The sequence below is a fragment of the Malaya genurostris genome, chromosome 3 (assembly GCF_030247185.1).
Source record: "Malaya genurostris strain Urasoe2022 chromosome 3, Malgen_1.1, whole genome shotgun sequence".
Lineage (NCBI taxonomy): Eukaryota > Metazoa > Arthropoda > Insecta > Diptera > Culicidae > Malaya > Malaya genurostris.
The window spans coordinates 296,209,695-296,229,185 of record NC_080572.1 but is presented as its reverse complement, the minus strand read 5'-3'; the positions used below and the strand labels follow the sequence as shown (position 1 = coordinate 296,229,185).

Sequence of the window (19,491 nt, the reverse complement as noted above, 5' to 3'; positions counted from 1 at the left end):
TGAACTATTTACAGTAATAAATGCTGGAAGAACATGACTTCCATATACCATACGACTCAGTTCGTCGAGATCAGCAAATGTGTGTGTGACAAATAATTTCACTCAATTTTCTCGGAGATGGTTAAACCGTTTCCTATAAACTCAGATTCATATGAAAAGTCGTATACTCCCAAACAAGGTTCCTGAATTACGTTTGGATCCGACTTCTGATTGCGGAACCACAGGATGATATGTGAAACGAAATTAAAATAATGCAATTAATTTTTCTCGTAGATGGCTGAACCGATCTAAGATTCAAATGAAATCTAAGAATCATCTATGATTCAAATGAGAGGTCTTAAAATCCTATAAAACCTCTTACTTTTTAGTCAGATCCGACTTCTGGTTTAGAAAATGCAGGGTGATTAGTATAAAAATGTCCATTTCACATAAATTAATCAGGTTTATCGGGTTTGCAGATTTGGATAGTCGATTACCAAATAAATTTATTTCAGTTTGAGCGGTATTCGTTTTTGGATTCGGAATGTACCCCCAAATTTTAATTCGCACTACAATTTCTCACTCCTCAGGTGAATTTAACTGATATCGGCTACACCGATTTTAGAATTCCGGTTCCAGTATCGAATCGATTATCAAAGCTCAATCATTTTCTCAAAAAAGACCAAATCGAACTTCAAAAACAAATATTACAGGACTTAAGGTCCCATACAAAATCGGTGAATTTTATCCGATTCTGGAATTACAGATGATGAGTTTATAAAATTCATGTAAATTGTTTGGCGTAATAATTTATGGCCATTCGAATCATTTTGGGCTATGCTAATTCCTGAATACCGGCTCTGGAAGTACCATAAATAATGACGAAAAACTCTAAAGTGGAACTTACTTCGACATCTCATGGAATGTTCAATCGATTGTCGCACGCTAATATTGAAATTCGATATGTTTTGCAGTTTCAGCATTACAGGGTAATGAGTGATTAAAATCTCAATTTGCCGTTTAAAACGACGATAATTAAAACAATGTCATGAGAACTAAAACACCTAAGAATATCCATGCAAAAACACATGCGTATTGATAAAAAAAGGTATCATCTCACTGCTAGGTGGATTAATCACGTTTTTAATATTCAATTCACGTTAATTGTCAACGTTTCGAAGATTTATTGCTTCAAAACGTTGGGCATTTATGAGAAATAAATATTTTTGAGCAGCATATGACCAAAAAAGTAATCTCTTAATACAAAAAACAAAAATGGTTGCACCAGTTTCCAGTTTTGTTTAATTGTGATTACATAGCTACTTTGATGGAAAACTGCTGTTGTTGAACAGCTTGTCAATTGACATAGTCGAAAAGTAACGGGAAACGCTAGCAGAGTTGTACTTTACTGACAATTATATCATGTTATTTAGGGAAAACATGTTTTATACTATGTTCACACTGGCCGAAAATAACATGTTTTAACGATAGTAATTTCGACTTGCTACTCCAGGCGAGTATTTTGTTTGTTCTAATCCTGCTGTTCCTGATACTCAAATGCATTTTAGCCATCCACCCTGCTCTACTTCATCGTCTGAGTGCATCAGCATCTATTACCAAAATGTGCGTGGATTACGGACAAAAATAGATGGATTCTTTTTGTCTGTAATGGAAGCAGTACATGACGTCATCGTTCTGACAGAGACCTGGCTCGACGATCAAATTTTCTCCACTCAACTTTTCGGACATCAGTATACCGTTTTTCGTACCGATCGGTCCCCGGCTAACAGTCATAAAACTCGCGGAGGTGGTGTCTTGATAGCTGTGTCTAAAAAATTGAATTGTTACATCGATCCCTCACCGATCTCTGACACCATTGAACAGCTTTGGATTGTCGTCAAGCTGCCACAAGTTGCTGTCAGTATTGGTGTGATTTACCTGCCACCAGATCGGAAAAATGATTTTATGAGCATATGTGCACATGTAGACTCATTGTGCTCGATTTCATCACGTTTCGATCCTCACACTCCTGCACTTCTTTTTGGCGACTACAACCAATCCGGTATTCAGTGGCATTTCTCAGAGAAAGGCTTACCGTACATTGATCTATTGCATTCGCATATGTCAACCGCCAGCAGCGCTCTTTTTGACGGGTTTAATCTAAACGGGTTCAACCAAATCAACGATCTGCTGAATCGAAATGCTCGCCTGTTGGATCTTGTTCTCGCCAATGATATTGCTACACCAATCACCACCGTTTCATCGCCGATTGAACCTCTTACGGACCTCGACGCTGACCATCCCGCCATTGAAGTTTCTCTCAGAATACTGACACCAGTCGTCTTTGAAGAGTCTGCTGTACTGCATTACCCAGATTTTCGACGAGCAGATTACAACGTTTTGAACGATTTACTCTCTCACACAAATTGGCGCGCTCTTGATGCAATTTCCGATGTTAACGATGCTGTAGAGTATTTCAGCGAAGCAGTTGAGTTCGCTATTTCCTGTGCTGTTCCCCCTAAACGACCTACACAGAAGCCACCTTGGTCTAATAGTCGGTTACGTGCATTCAAGCGTGCTCGATCTGCTGCTCTTCGAAAATACTGCAACTCCCGTTCTGCTTACTTTAAACGCCAGCTAAATTTTCACAGTAATAGATACCGCCACTACAATCGCTTTCTCTATACTCGATATGTAAGACGAACCGAGGAGAACCTTCGCCGAAATTCAAAACGTTTTTGGTCGTTTGTTAACTCGAAACGAAACGAAACCGGCTTACCGCGCTCTATGTTCTTAGAACAGGAAACAGCCAGCAATGATAATGAGAAATGCATTTTGTTTGCGCAACACTTCAAACATGTTTTCCACGATCATTGCGCCACATCGAGACAGATAGAAGAATCCACAGTTGGTATGCCACGTGACGTGTTTAATTTCGACATACCTCACATCACAGATGACATGGTTACAGCTGCCTTACTTCGACTAAAGTTATCGTTTGCTGTCGGTCCGGATGGAATCCCATCTTGTGTGCTAAAACGTTGTTCTGAAGCCCTAATCCGTCCGTTAGCAATACTATTTAATCTCTCGGTTCAACGAAGTGAGTTTCCCTTGCGTTGGAAGTCATCCCATATGTTTCCGGTCCACAAAAAAGACGACAAGCGTAATGTTGCTAACTATCGAGGAATAACGTCATTGTGTGCTTGCTCCAAGCTGTTTGAAATCATCGTGAACGACATTTTGTTTTCGTGTTGCAAAAATTATATAGATTCTCAACAACATGGCTTCTTTCCAAAACGGTCGGTTTCGACAAATCTCATGCAGTTCACTTCAAACTGTTTACGGAATTTGGACTGCGGGTTGCAGATTGATGCGGCTTACATCGATCTTAAGGCGGCATTCGATCGGGTAGATCATGGAATCCTTCTAAAAAAATTGGAGTTACTTGGCGTTTCTACTCGTGCAGTTTGTTGGTTCAGATCCTATTTATCGCAACGCTGTGTGCGAGTTTTAATTGGCTCGGCTATGTCGGATGAGTTTTCGAACCTTTCTGGAGTTCCACAAGGTAGCATACTCGGCCCGCTGCTGTTCTCGATCTACATAAACGATGTGTCTCTGCTTTTGCCACTGGATTGTCGATTATTTTACGCAGACGATACAAAAATTTTTCAAATCATCAAGTGCCTTTCGGACTGCATCGAATTACAAAAAATGCTGAATGTATTCCAAAATTGGTGCTCTAGAAACCTTTTGGACTTAAGCGTCGAAAAATGCAGGATTATTTCCTTCCACCGTAAAAAAGCTCCAGTTGCTTTCGATTACAAAATCTCAGGATGCTCCCTCGCCCGAACAGAGCACATTAAAGATCTTGGCGTGATTCTGGATCGTGAAGTTACTTTCAAGTTACACTATGACAACATCATTCGTAAAGCAAACCGACAACTGGGCTTCATCTTTAAGATTTCGTCCGAGTTCCGTGATCCGTTATGTTTGAGATCCCTATATTGCTCGCTGGTTCGGTCATTGCTCGAATCTAATGCGATTGTATGGTGCCCGTTCCACTCTAATTGGATTACCAGGATTGAGGCAATTCAACGAAAATTCGTGAGATACGCATTGCGGTTTTTACCTTGGTCTGATCCAACGCAGCTACCGTCATACGAGGACCGTTGCCGTTTACTAAATCTTGAACCTTTGGAATTGAGAAGAGCATATGCTCAAGCATCATTTGCTGCGAAACTGCTTTTGGGTAGTGTAGACTGCCCTGCTTTACTCGAGCGACTAAATTTGTATACTCCTGAGAGGCCTCTTCGACAACGACCTTTTCTGCTATTGGAAACTCGTAACACACTATATGGTCGAAATGAACCATTCAGATCCGTTTGCCTACGATTCAATGAATTTGCCGAATATTTTAATTTCAACGTGTCGTCTAATGTTTTTTATCTTAGATTACTTGACCGTTTTCGTGTTGTCTACCGTAATAATGTACTTTAAGTTTTACTTTTACATTAAAATTTTTTATTCATTAAGACATACATTGTCAGATGAACTATAAAATAAACAAATAAACAAATAAACAAATAAACAAATAAAGTTAAAACCGCACTGTTCACAGTAATAAAAATGGTTGTACCTATCTGCGTTGCCAGGTCATTTTTCCAAAAATATGTATTCGGCGCAAAAATCTATCTGTATCATATGGGTATCAATATCTCTTCTACATAAGGAGTAGAAAAGGTGAGCGAAAAAAAGCTCCCACGACAAGCTTTTCTCATGTCTATTCAAGCTAAAAACCAAAATCGGTACTTATCTGTGTGATCCGTGAATTATCGGTATTTTGGGAGAACATATCTGTATTGTGGTATAAAGGTCAAAAATCTGTATAAATACCGAGAAATCGGTATACCTGGCAACGTTGGTACCAATTTTCAGTTTTGTTCTGTTATGATTACATGGCTACTTTGATGGAAAACTGCTGTTGTTGAACAGCTTGTCAATTGACATAGTCGAAAAGTGAAGGAAAATGGTAGCAGGGTTGTGCTTTAGTGACAATTATATCGTGTTATTTCGGGAAAACATGTTTTAATGTGACATTTCTGAATATGAAATAACGCAAAAGTAAAACATGTTATTTCGCTTAAAACATGAAATCAGAGTTGAAACATGCTTTAACTCATAGTGTGAACATAGTATTATAATATTTTCATACCTGCAGAAAATAACATGTTTTAACGATAGTAATATAAAGTTAGAACCGCACTGTTCATACTAAGAAAAATGGTTGTATAAATATGTAGTCGGCGCACCTCGCAACGTTGGTACCAGTTTTCAGTTTTGTTTTATTATGATTACATGGCTACTTTGATGGAAAACTGCTGTTGTTGAATTGAATCAATTGACAAAATTGACATAGTCGAAAAGTGAAGGAAAATGCTAGCAGGGTTGTGCTTTACTGACAATTATATCATGTTATTTCGGGAAAACATGTTTTAATGTGACGTTTCTGAATATGAAATAACGCAAAAGTAAAACATGTTATTTCGCTTAAAACATGAATTCGAAGTTATAACATGTTTTAACTCATAGTGTGAACATAGTATTAATCTTCCATGCAGATTTGGTTACTATTTATGATATTTTAACTCAAACAAAATAATGTTAACTTTCACCATAGAGTTTATTGGTATTAATAATAAAGTTTGCTATTAGTTTTCAAATTACTTCTACCCGGGTTGTATCAATGATTAACAACAAAATCTTTAGCAAAAGTCATGCACGAAACGTTTTGACATCTAACTCAGACAATGCCTACTAGATCCGGTTAGATCACAAAGCACCCATGTAATTCGAAGTCAGCAGTGAAACTCCACTAGCCAGCTTTCCGAAAATACTCACATACATGCATAACTCAGATATAATGAAAGTTTAAATACTTTCAAATTAAAATGAAAGTTTACGGTATTCAAAATTCATAAGACGAGAAAAGCAAATTAATAAAATAAACTTGAAATGTATCTAGTTTCAAGTAACCGGTTTCTGCTAAGCACACTTGACCTTTTATGGCTTTTCATTTTTTTGCATTCCGTCTTAGACTCATTGAAGTGCATAACAGTACATGTTGATCCACAACGCCATTTAACTTTGAAAACATTATCAGCTTAACATCGAACAAAATCAGCTAAATCGCTTGCAAAGAAGTCAGACTCTAATGGCTGGAGTAAACTCAAAAGTAGTTTCTTCGTGCAGCCTATTTAAGTAACTATAATAAGTTTTAGGATGACTAATAATTCACAATGAAACGAATAAAAATGCCGACAAGCCTTAATTTTGTTGTAGAGCAATTCTAACAATTGGCAACATGAAAGGTAGCAAAATCAGTATTAACTAGCTCCGATTTGGATGAAACATTGTACACGGCTTCAATTTGCCAAACAACTACCTTAGTTTGAATGATGGACCAATTCTTCTGTGAAATTTTATTGATAATCAGAATCCTTCCCGACCGGGGCTCGAACATACGACAACCACCAACCTGGAACGCTACTATACTACACTACACTAATAAATTATATCGATACGCAAACCTAGATCGTTCAGAAAATAAAACTTTCACTTTCGGCAGTCCGTTGCCTCGTGTTTTGCAATCATCATCTGTTCTATGCGGACAATTTTGCCTGGTATCATATATTATATTTTATGGGCGATCGGAGTCGGAATCATCTTCAGCGAGGCAAACAACGCTTTTAACCTCTTAATCATTCTTTCGAAACGAGAGGAAAACTCAATTATTTTCCGACTACCATTCAATAAATCTAGCTAATAAACTTAAAAATAATGCAATTAATATACACCGCACGGAGAATATCCTTACAACGCTACCATAGCTGGTATATTTGAATTAACATAACAGAAAACGTGTTTTGCATAATAGAAAGGCGAGAATGTTTTTTTTTGTGTGATGTAAGATCGACAACTAACTCGAATTTAATTTAGTCGCCGACTACTTTCTGTAAGAACGTTTACTGAATAAAAGTTTTCAAAAGTCCTGTGAAGGAGAGTTGAAATAAAATAAATTCTTTTTGAGTGCGTTATGAATACTGACTTTGCAAAGTAGGTCCCATTTTTATGGTCACAATTTTCTTCAAGTCACGATTGAAAATTAATTCTACCCACTTTTCCAGGGCCCACCTACCGTGGCAATAATAATAATTAATTAACCGTTTATCACTTGACACGAAACTCCATTTTCCGGAACTAAGCACGTCTCGGCATAATTCACTCGGTTGCAGTCGTAGCGTGTAGACAAGGTAGGTAGCTTGCTGAATCAGCGTACATATTGATCTCACTGACAGGAGGGATGAAAATAAAAAAAAAACTCGGACTTGGCACGTACACTGTGTTCCTTTATGTTTCCGCTTTTCGCTTCCCAACCAAATCCTAAATCTGCGTTATGACAGCATTACAGCATAATAATCCTCGGACCGCTTTGAAGAATATTGAAAAATGTTTCCGGAACCTACTTTTACGAGCAAACACATAACGGGTATGTGAACTAGCGGGAACCTACACCGATTCCAAACAGGCGATTATGTATTCAAAGCCACAGGAAGTAGAAATCTGACAGCACAAACATTTTGTACATCCCGCACAGAACGATTCGTTCGTTTTTTTTTTTGCTAATCCACATTCACTCCCGGCACAAAACTGACGTCGCTTTCGGTGCTTCAACCCTTTTTTCCCACACTAGCATGAAACTGTTTTTCTTTTCGACTAATCTTCTCTTCGATATGATCTCTTCTCACTTTTCTACAGAAGCCATCAATCGATCCCTTATTCGTCGATGCGAAAAGCAGCGGCAAATCAGCAGCAGTGTTCCATTTTTCTCCATCAGCCAATAGACGGGATCATCACTACATCGAACCAAACCTGATATAGAGCAATATAGTAGGTATATTCCTTCACGGGGTTCATGGCCTACATTCAGTTAGCTGTGTACATACACAGCATATACATGCTGGTGGAGACGAATGACCGCCGGACCGAACGAACCAACGAACGAACGAACGGAACAAACGAGCGCGCGAACGAGCAAACCACTGAGCAAAACCGTCCCGCGACGTCGGAGTCTGCCGCACTACAGACCTGGACCGTTCAGGATCAGGCTGCTGAGAGCAATCAAATCGAAGCTTCAGAGTATTATTATCCCAGGTTCGTACGGCGAATTCTTTTTTTTTCGCTTATTTTGTTGGCATTTTTGGTCTGGTGTCAGTCAGTCTGCAGAGAGAAAATCGACCGATCCGGTCTCGGAGTAGCACCAGCAGCTCTAGGATAAACCATATTATCGTATCCTGTGGAAAGAAGTGTTTGGATGCTGCGAACGGTGATGATGATGATGATGATGATGATTGTTGGTTTGCTACGGGTGGATAACGGTGCTGTGAGAGAAACTGCTTTCTCGGTGAGCTGCGAGCTCCTTTGGATATTTTGTGTGAGAAGCTTGCGAATCTGGAGTAATCTTCTCGTTATAGGAACTGGGAGATTGAGCGTGTTTGTTCGATGGTAAAGAATGCAGTCAAATGTTGACCTTTTGAGACAGTGACGAAACATAGAAGGTGCTTAGTTTTCAGTGGATGATTATCACATCCATGAGTATATCGAGAGCAAATAATTGGATCAAAGAGTAATATTTTTAATTGATCGATGAATCTTAACAGTTTGATATTGTTTACTGATTAGTCGATTAGTATATCGCACGATAAAGTAACATAGAATAAAAACTTGTAGTAGGTAATGTTAGAGATGTAACCGCGAGATTGATGTAGGACTGTCGACAAGAGCCAGATCACTTTTAAAATGCACAAATCATTATCTCATTATTTTTGTGAAATGCTTTATATTCTAAAAAAAACCGAAGGTTACAATTCCTCCAACTTTCAACACAGTGGACAATTATTTCCACGAGCAATATTTCGAACAAATCGTTTGCCGCTCGTTTGGCAAACGGCGCACAAAATAAATCTGCCACATGTTTGCGTGCCTTTCCCTACAGCGCCAATGTGCCGCACCGAGTCCTGACGACACTTATTCTGATTGAAAATCGGTGTTATGAAATCAAATTAATGAATATGGAAATACAATTAACTCCTTGCTTGACTCGTTGTGGAGACACTAAAAATGGTTAGGAAGTAAATGATTTGACCGTAATTGCGGATTATAACACGGTCATTAAAGGCCCTTAGAACTGTTGATTTGTATATGTAAGGAATGTATCGAAAAGTAGTTAGCAACATTGATTATTGAATAAAAAAGCGAAAAAAAACATATTTTGACATCAGTTTTCGATATATTGTAGAAAAATTACATTTTTACGCATTTCACTAATTATACTGAAGAAAATCCTAGTTTCTGTGAAACGATCGCACTTTGGACTTGACATTCTTCATTATATTCTGCACAGTTACTTTTGTGACTTTCCTGGTGGCTGTCCAGTTTTATTTTGAACTCCTGCATGTTTTGGGACACTGTACCTTCCTTCCGAAAGTGCCGCTTGACAATTGTCCAATACCTTAGAATTGGCTGAAGATCAAGGCAGTTCGGTGGGTTGATGTCCTTTTCCACGAATTGTACATTATTTTTTGATAACCACTGTAGAACGGAGTTGGCGTAGTGGGCTGAAGCCAAATCCGGCCAGAAGAGAGGAGAAGCCTTATGCTTTCTGTACAGTGGCAGCATTCTCTTCTTCAAACATTCTTCCTCGTACACCTTGGCGTTAATTGTGCCCTTCGTAAAAAAAATCGACGACCGCAAACCACAGGTACAAATTGCTTGCCAGACCAACACCTTTTGCCCAAACTTTTCCATCGCCACCGTGGTGTCAGCGTCGTCCAGGTCCTGGTACACCGATTTCGTATAATATTGCGGTCCGGGCAGCGCTCGAGACTCTTCCTTGGCGTAGGTTTCGTCGTCGATCAGGATGCATCCGTCTTTATTCTGTAGAATCCGGTTATACAGTTTTCGCGCTCTTGTTTTGGCCTGAACTTGCTGTACCAGGGACTTTTTCGGCACCTTCTATTTCTTGTACGTTTTCAGGGAGTTCCGAACTTGAATCATTCCGATGCTGGTGTTGAACTGCTTGGCCAAATCCCGCGTCGACGCCGATGGGTTTTTCCTGATGTACTCCGAATGATGAATTTTCCGCACTTGTTTGAAGTGAAAGCCGCACTAAAAACGAAGCGAACGGTGAACATAATAGATCAAAAGTTTAAAAAAAAAAACGATTCTAACGGCTACAAAAATACCAACGTATGAAACTTTAGGGTTTACTACTTCATTTCGGATTATAATTTTTCATTTTTCGGACCGATCAAATGTGTTTTTTCTGTTACTCGCACGCAAACGACCAGCAGTTGAATGATGTAATATTGGGATTCATTTCAGGCCTTCAGAATGTGGTATGTTGGCTTCTTTTGCATTCATTTGGTGCGAATTTCGCACAGCGAAAAGTGCACAACCTCTCAAATTATTGTAGATTTGCACTAAACTGATGATTTTTACCTCCGATTTACAAAGAAGTGATTTCAATAGTTCTTAAGATAACATTTAGAGTCATAGGAATGGTTGATTTTTGTATAATGTTCCCCATTGTTGTCCACTTTTTGTATCATTTTTCTCCAATGCAAACGATCAGCAGCTGGATGACGCAATCGTTCTTGTTTGAAGCGAAACTCACATTGCGACAGCAGATATGCTCACAGAAGAACTAGTTGTTGTTTTTCTGCGTTTAAGCTTTATGGTTCGAAGTCTCATATTCGCCACTGACTGAAGCACCAGTTGAATAATGCTGGCTGTGGTGTCTCCGTTCGTAGATTATCATAGATGGTAAAATCATTTAGCTAGTGAACAGGCAACACTGTCGCACTGACGCGAAAAGGAAATTCAGCAACGAAATATCATCGGAGACTTTTCTCCCATTCGATTATCTCTTTAGTGATATTTCTGGGGGTGAAAAATCGCCTTAAAATTTCGCTGACACAAAAAATCATTTGTGAACTTCAAGGTTCTGAATTTTGTGGATGCTTGTTTCATGAATGAAAATCTCGGAAGTGATTTTTTCAGTTACTGAGTCTTTTAAGAAAATCTCTTGAACTGTTTTTTTCACGAGTGATAATAAACTTTTTCTGATCATGATTTTCCCAACACTGTTCACAGCACATTCCAGTATTACTTTTTGTCGTCTCAGTTGTAAGCGGTTTTCATATCACCTGAGTCGGACGAGAGAAGAATACGAACTAAAATTACACATAGTGTTTTTAGGCTACGTATTTGAATATTTTACAAAATATTACGTTTAATGTCCAACTGCCCGAAGCCTAGTTGTAGCAATTAAAATGTACACACTCAGATACGAACAGGTAAATTTAAGTCTCGGTAGATACATACAGATAGATGTCACAATTCACTTGAATTTACATCCCGAAGCATGTAAAAATCAACCTTGTCATTGCCTTCACAGCTGTTTTTTTCAATTTGACATCGTCTCTGATGCAAAATATAACTCTATTAGTTAATGACATCCCCTAAGAAAATACGTTTGGCTTCACGATATGTGTAATATTCATTTTTGCCTTTCTCATATAGAAAGGTTATGTAATCACTGTGAAAACCGTCGTTTGAACCAAGGCCCGGAGGGCCGAGTTTCATATACCATTCGACTCAATTCGTCGAGTACGCAAAATGTCTGTATGTGTGTGTGTATGTAACGTTTTTTGCACTAACTTTTCTCGGAGATGGCTGAACCAATTTTCACAAACATAGATTCAAATGAAAGGTCTTGTGGTCCCATACAAAATTCCTGAATATTGTTTGAATCCGACTTCCGGAGTTATGGGGTAAAATATGCAAAAAACCTGATTTAATCCACCTAGTGGTGTAATGATGCCTTTCTCAAGTACATATAATATTGTGGTATTCTATTCAAAATACCATTTTGGTATATATGACCACTATTTCCGGTACTTCCGGAACCGGATACCGGGAACCAGGATAGCCGGAATCGGTTTGTTTAGTTGCCTACTGATAATGACTATCGATTGGTGTAGTTTTGAGACCAGTTTAGAGAAATTTTCACGTTTTTTGCTTCGCCGGTTTAAGTGACGGTGTACAATATTGAACACACTTTACCCTATAATTCCGGAACCGGAAGTCGGATCCGGATGAAATTCAGGAATTTCGTATTGGACCGGGAGACCTTTCATTTGAATTCTAGTTTGTCAAAATCGGTTCAGCCATCTCCGAGAAAACCTAGTGAGATTATTTGACACATACACACACACACACACACAGACATTGCTCAGCTCGATGATCTGAGTCGAATGGCATATGACACTTGGCCCTCCGGGCCAATTTTCACTAGTCGGTTTTTCAAGTGATTGCATAACCTTTCTATATGAGAAAGGCAAAAAATTAAAATATGTTTTCTAGCTTTTCTAATAGATGGCGATTTTCATAAATTTAGGTTCAAATGAAAAATCCTGTGGTCTCATACGTGATTCCTGAATTTCATCTGGATCGGACTTCCGGATCAGGAAATATAAGGTAATGTGTGTTAAAAATTGTATATCATCACTGAAAATAGCGAAAAACCGTAAAAAGTTTTCGAAATCGACCTCAAATCATCTCCAATTAATAGTTTTTATCAGTAGACGGTCAAACAAACCGATTTCGGTTATTCTTTTTAGGAATCGAAGAAAATTATTGTGAAGGATAACATATTCTACCAAACAAATAACCCTGAACAAATGGAAGTACAAAAATGTTGTTTATTTTCTGTAGATTTACATACTCAGTGGAGATAAACTTCGCAAAGTATTTTGGAAATATACTATTAATTCTGAAAAGAACTAATTTGTGAAATTCAACCGATGTTTACAACTGTTGAGTACTTTTGGTCACTATTTATTGTTCTACAGTCAAAACTTGAATTCTGCACATTCAGGAATTGGAATTGATTTCCAGAACTAATTTCGAGACAGGCTTAGAATTCAGTTGCAAAATTTAGTTTCAGAATTCCGGAACTAAACTCATTTTTAGAATGCAGTTCAAGAACAAAATTCTGAAGCTCAGTTCTGCACTTCCAGTTCTAGTTCCAGAAGCCATTTAATACCAGCATGCAGCAGGTATGAATTCTGTGCTTGAATTCTCGAAATTCAGGAACTAAATGGCGCACTAAAGTTTGCTTCATTTAGAATTGGAACCAACTTTTGCTCATATTGTGGTGCTCCTGGTGGACGGATTTGGAAGTTGTTGGCGCCCACGTGTCGGGAATTTTGTCAGCTTCACTTATGATTTTTGACATTCCCCAAATCGACTGTACTTTGTAAACAATCAACATGGAAACCGAAAGAAGGGAAAAAATTGTGCACAGTTATTTGGAAAATCCATTGTGGTCTGCATCTAGGCTAGTTAAACCGTTGAAATTGCCCAGAAATACAGTATGGCGCATTATCAAACGGTATAAGGAAACATTGACAACGATTCGGAAGCCTCAAGCCAATCATCGGAGTGGAACTGTCGACCGGAAACTGTGTGGTAAGATTTTGAAGACGATTAAGAGGAATCCTGATCTGTCGGACCGTGATTTGGTCAGAAAATTCTGTGCTGCCCATAGTACCATGAGGAGAACTCGGTCAAAATTCGTGCTCGGAAACTATATGACCAGGTGCTGACCAATTTCGACGGGTGTCTTCTGATGGACGATGAAACCTATGTCAAGGCTGACTTCGGTCAAATCCCAGGTCAAAAATTTTACTTGGCAACGGCTCGGGGGAATGTTCCAGCCAAATTCTAATTTGTTTTTGCCGACAAATTTGCAAGAAAATTTATGATTTGGCAGGGCATTTGCAGCTATGGCAAAAAACGAAAGTTTTCGTTACAAATAAGACAATGACATCGGAACTATACCAGAAAGAGTGTCTCCAAAAATGAATTTTGTCGTTCATTCGATCCCACGACCATCCCGTAATGTTTTGGCCAGATTTGGCAAGCTGTCATTACAGCAAAGTCGTTCAAGAATGGTATGCAGAGAAAGGGGTCCAGTTTGTTCCGAAAAACCTTAACCCACCCAACTGCCCCCAGTTCCGCCCTATTGAGAAATACTGGACAATCATGAAGAGGATACTCAAGGCAAAAGGAAAGGTTGTCAAAGTCATCAATCAGAAGACGACCTGGTGGAATAAGATAGCTGAAACGATGGACGAAGAAGGTGTGCGCCGCCTAATGAGCAGGGCTTGCAAATTGAAGCAACGAATATGAACATAAGGGTTTCACCATCTGTGCTATTCACACACATTCGTATGTCTGGTAGAATTCACAGCGCAACCCAAGCAAGGAGAGCTGCTTCGTTCGTTCATTAGTTCATGAATATGCCCGCTTGCTGAGACCTATGCTTCATGAGGTTATCATTTGATGAATGGTTCTCATATTGTAGATGCCTATGAGGACACTAGATTCATAACTTTTAGTTCCGATGAATATTAATTTGAAGAACATTGCTTTGAGTGTTTCTAGGATATATACACAGTGTAAACTGCCAAGAAATAAATTGATCGTTTTGAAAATGGGCTCAAATGCAAAATTTCTGCTTTAAAATGTTTAAAGTATGTTTGAAATGTGATCAAATTTGGTCTTGGAATGCGAATACTATGTTAAAAATGATTTCTGTAAACCTACACTTTAAAAATAAACCGTAAACATTGCCTATATGACTTTGCTTCGCGTCTTGTAGCACGCCGTGAAGCAAGGTCTTCTTTCTCGTACAATACTAACGAGAGCGAACCCTTCATTTCATTACATTGTCATGGATTGCTTAGTTCATGTGTTAACTGAGACTGAGAGCACAGACAATTTACTTGGCAAGGGGAATTGGTCTGGTCAGTAGCATATACTCTCACGTGTTCACAGCAGATGTTTTTTGTTGCTTCGTTCGTTTGAGGATTCACAATACAAGCCCTGCTAATGAACCGTGTTATAGGAAAAATTCGAGAATTCCTTCGAAACCGTAACGAATAATTTTATCCGTATTTTTTTCTTAAAAGTATGAAGAAAACGCTACATTTGTATAAAAAAAAGATTTTGAATTCAATAATAAATAACTGAAATATAGGCAATTGTCTTTGTTCCAATTCTATCTGAAGCAAGCTTTAAACTCAGACATTCTGGTTCTGAAGTCAGTTGCAAAATTTATTATCTAAACATTAGTTCCAGAATCCAGATCTAAAACTCATGTCCATATTTTTTTTTGTTGCTAGATTCCGATGCTGAAATCCTAAACCAGAGTTCTAAATTCGAGATCCGATCACAAATCAAGAAATTAAAATCAGTTCTAAAATTTAGTCAAGAAACCAATTAAATAATTTAGTTCCAGAACCCAGAATTAGAATTCAGTTCCAGAGTCTAAGTTTTATATGTTGAATCTGTAATCTGTAATCTAGGTTCTGTAACTGAATTCTGAAACTAAATCCTATACCCAAAACTAAGTCCAGAATTCAGGCGAGCAAAGGTAAGAGAATTTTGGTTATTAATTAAATAAGTGAACTGACCGTCTCAAACAACATGCACATATGTGTCTCCGTCCTATCGATCAATTAATAAGTATCGGTTCTGCGCGATACGCTTTGTGCGATGATGATTCGATCAATTCATGCAGTTCAAATTTGGTGCACCATATTTTGGCACTGAATTTTAGCTTAATGCTCGTTCATACCAAACATTTTCAAAAAAATTGTGGTTATCTCATATTACTAAAAAAAATTATCTTAAATTTCTAAATATATTTCCGATCTTATGGAGAAAAAATTATGTTACTGACTTAAATACAACAAGAGATTATTATTTCAGCTCCATTGGGCTTTTTCCTGCTCCAAATAAATAAATAAAGAGATATTCACGATTAAGTTCTACCCATTCTTGTACAGATTTAATTTTGAAAAGGCGCCCCATAGTAAAGTAAGACGTATTCGCGTCAAAAGGATTTCTAATTTGCTCCATTTCTGATTGGTTATTTCCGACAAATATCCACTAGGAGAATCCGATCAATATCGCAATCAGATACCAATTTTAAAAGCGAACACCAGACTAGACAAGCTGTCGCTTAATCAATTGGGACCTAATTAAATATGCATAACGGATAATTGCAAAAAAAAATCACTTTGATACTTTGTCCGTGCTTTTGTCGAAGTTCTATCGTCAGATGTGGTGAAACAATATACCATAACTAAGATAAACTTTAAATAAATAATTATTACGAATTTGGAATTCATAATCACTTAACGTTCGAAATTAACGTCTCCATTCCATCGAGAATGATTCTCTAATGTTGAGAACGGCTATATGACCTTCCAATGTGTTGGACAGCTTCAGCTGTGACATCTTCACTCTCAACACTCGAAGAAACACAAGATGTCAACATATGAGCGAGCAAACAATGCTTGTTTACATTCCCACTTTGTCCGTATCACTGTATCGGTGTACGGGAAATGAGAGCCGCTGGGAAAACGCGAAAACCCTTATTTTGAAGTAAGCTTCGCAGCTTTTCTCATCATCAGGAACAAACCAAAAGAGAGAATGAGAGACATCGTGGCGCTGTCGTCCACATTCACCGCATCCACCAACTGACGTATGCAGAGTACGAAGGCATTATTTTATGACCTTCAACGGTAGCAATTTCGTGTAACCTTAAAACACACATACACAAATATAGACAACCAGCTTGCGCTAGTGTACAAACGGAGCAGTGAAGGAATTTCACGTGTGTCCTAGTGGGTGGTTGGGTGGTTGGACAGGCAGTCAGGACGAGAGTTCTATTCGAAGCGAATTGCGAAACCACGATACAAAGAGTGTTATAGTACATGCTGAAATAAAAACACGGCTCTATGCCATTCCACCTCGATTCTCACCGTGTTTCTGCTTTGGATTCTATTGTGACAGCTGCTCGTTCCGAAGCCTCCGGACTTTATTTCAGTCAGATCCACAGAACTGCAATTTGTGCACAAGCATTGATTTTTTTTTCTCCTGGCACATGAGGCAATGCTTTTGACGCTGGCACGCTATTGTTATTTACAAACTTCACATTTCACTGTCATCGTGTTTCGATTTTTACGTGCTGCTCACCTCGGTGCTCTTGTTTTGCATTTGCTCTCACATAGTTCTACACTTTTTATCACCTTACTATAATGTATTCGTAGCAGCCCCTTGACCAAGGATCTAGGTTAGTGGTGTATCATTACTGCTTACAGGAATGAAATAATTTTCCAATTGAAGGCTTTTAACAACCACTTCGAGATGGCGATCAAGATGCAGTTTCCGTCGCTCAAGCAAGTCGCTCGGTCACGTAATCCTATGCTTACAATTTTCTGCATTTGCTGTTAGTAATCCTTTGCTCTGGTCAAGACCTGCTCTGAGGTCATCACGTCGCATCGATTGGATGCGGTAGAACTTTCAAGGCCGTCGTCGTACAGCAATCGATCACAGATCGACATTCCAAACAGAACGACAAAACAATAGGAGACTTCAACTGAACAACAAAACACTCAATCGAAGGTCTAAAATTTCAATCACCAAATTAATAATTAATGTTTTTCTTCTCCATTTTCACTCGCGAACTTCTCTGCGACCGTCCGTTCCGAGGCGAGTCCTCTCACAGTCAGTCTTCTGCCCGTCGACTACACGCTGGAGGATGGCAGTCTGTGTCCCGATGATGACACTGCTGCTGTCGGTAATGATACCGATGGTGCTGATTATGATGACGAAGGAAACTGAGATGCTGTGAGCAAATCTCTCCACGAAAACCTCTAATCACTCGTCGTACCGATTCTCGCGCGCACACACACACACATACACAATCAAACGAACGACCGATAAGCGGAAACGTCAGTTGAACAGAACGCTTTTGCTCTACCAAAATAGCATCTGCTCCGACTAGGATCTCTCGAAGTATCAACTATTCTTTGCTCTCAAATTTGTTCAAAGTTCAACCGTTCGAACAACCCGGCGGAAATTGCGACCGTTCGCGACGAAGTCCTTGCTCGTACTGCTAGCATACAATCGATGGGATCCTGCCCAAAGGCTTAAGGCTTTTCTTTGCTGTTTTGTAGTTATCATTCCGTTTCTCATGGGTCCTGGATAAATCTCTCGGTCGGGAAACTCAAATCCATTCGGGGGAGCACCAAAGCTTCGAGCGTCGAGCTTTCCGTTGGGTTTCTACAGAGCCGACGCTTTCCGTTAGGTCGTTAGTTCTCCACGAAATCGACAAAACGAAAGTCCGCAACCGGATTGAGAGCAGGGAGAGCAGAAACCAGCTGGTCTGGCTCGAGTGCTTGTCTGAGTACGTGTAGCAGCTCATTTAGGCGTGGGAAAACTGGTGCGTTACGAGAGCTTCCGTAAGTGGAAAATACTTTCGATGGGAAGATGAAGTGGAACGGATTACGAAAATTGTGTCCATTCATAGTTCTCGGCTGTTACACACACACACACGGGAGAGCATCGGTGCGGTTTATTGCAATGCATAAACATATTTCAATCGCTGTCACCTTTGAGCATCGTTCGAACTCGTAATGAATCTAGTTCAAACAAATATTTTCTGAATGAAATCTTTTAATCATTGACAGACATATAAAATTAATTCGAACGTTATCCTCGGGTGTTGAGTAAAGATCTAGAAATTAACTTAATTTCGTCGGAATATCATTGCTTTGCGATAGAAACCTTCCAGAACAGTCACTAGGAAAAGGATAACAGATCACACACGTCACAATCATGTGCTATTTTCTTCAACCTAAAAGGTGTTTTTTAGAGCAGATTTGAAATTTAAATAAAACTCATGTCAAATTAAGAAATGGCTCAAAAATTTAACCAATAACTCACGTATCTCAATAAAAAACAATCGAGTCCTTTGCTCGAAATAATATTCTCGTTTAAATGTTCCTTTAATAGTCGGCCGCAGTATGACAAGTGGCACCATCCTGTTGAAACCACATTTCGTCCACAACTATATCTTGAAGATTTGGCAACAAAAGTCCATTTGTCATGGTTCTGTTTCGATTTCCAATCACGGTAACGCGTCATCCTTACTTCGAATGTTCAAAAGTTCCAGTGAAAACTATCGTAGGTTGAATGCGGGGTTATACAAAGCCTACGTTATGCGGGTTCAAACCGATCTTCGCCGGAATCCCAAAAATGTTTGGAATTTTTTTGAATTCCAAACGTAAATCTTCATCAGTTCCTTCATCTGTTTGCTACGATGGTGTAGTATCCAAATCAACATTGTTTGCAAAGTTATTTGCTTCGGTATTTGCTGGAAGTACTGCCAATGACATCGAAGCCAAGATTGCAGCGTTGGATGTTCCCAAGAACAAATTGATGCCGTATACATTGATCAGAAAGCGGCGTTCGACCGAATTGATCACCGAATTCTTATATGCAAGTTATCACGTCTGGGCGCAACACAAAAGTTCA

The 19,491-nt window shown here is 38.9% G+C and overlaps 1 protein-coding gene across 2 annotated transcripts in view; it reads right to left on the bottom strand.

The window, feature by feature from the left end:
- LOC131435237 (uncharacterized) overlaps window positions 1-18,056 on the bottom strand; it is a 401,022-nt gene extending 382,966 nt beyond the window's left edge. For both annotated transcript variants that reach the window (XM_058602906.1, XM_058602907.1), the window contains exon 1: window positions 16,935-18,056. The gene's annotated coding sequence lies outside the window, so the exon portion shown is untranslated. The remainder of the gene's footprint in view (window positions 1-16,934) is intronic.
- Window positions 18,057-19,491: the final 1,435 nt, after the last annotated feature.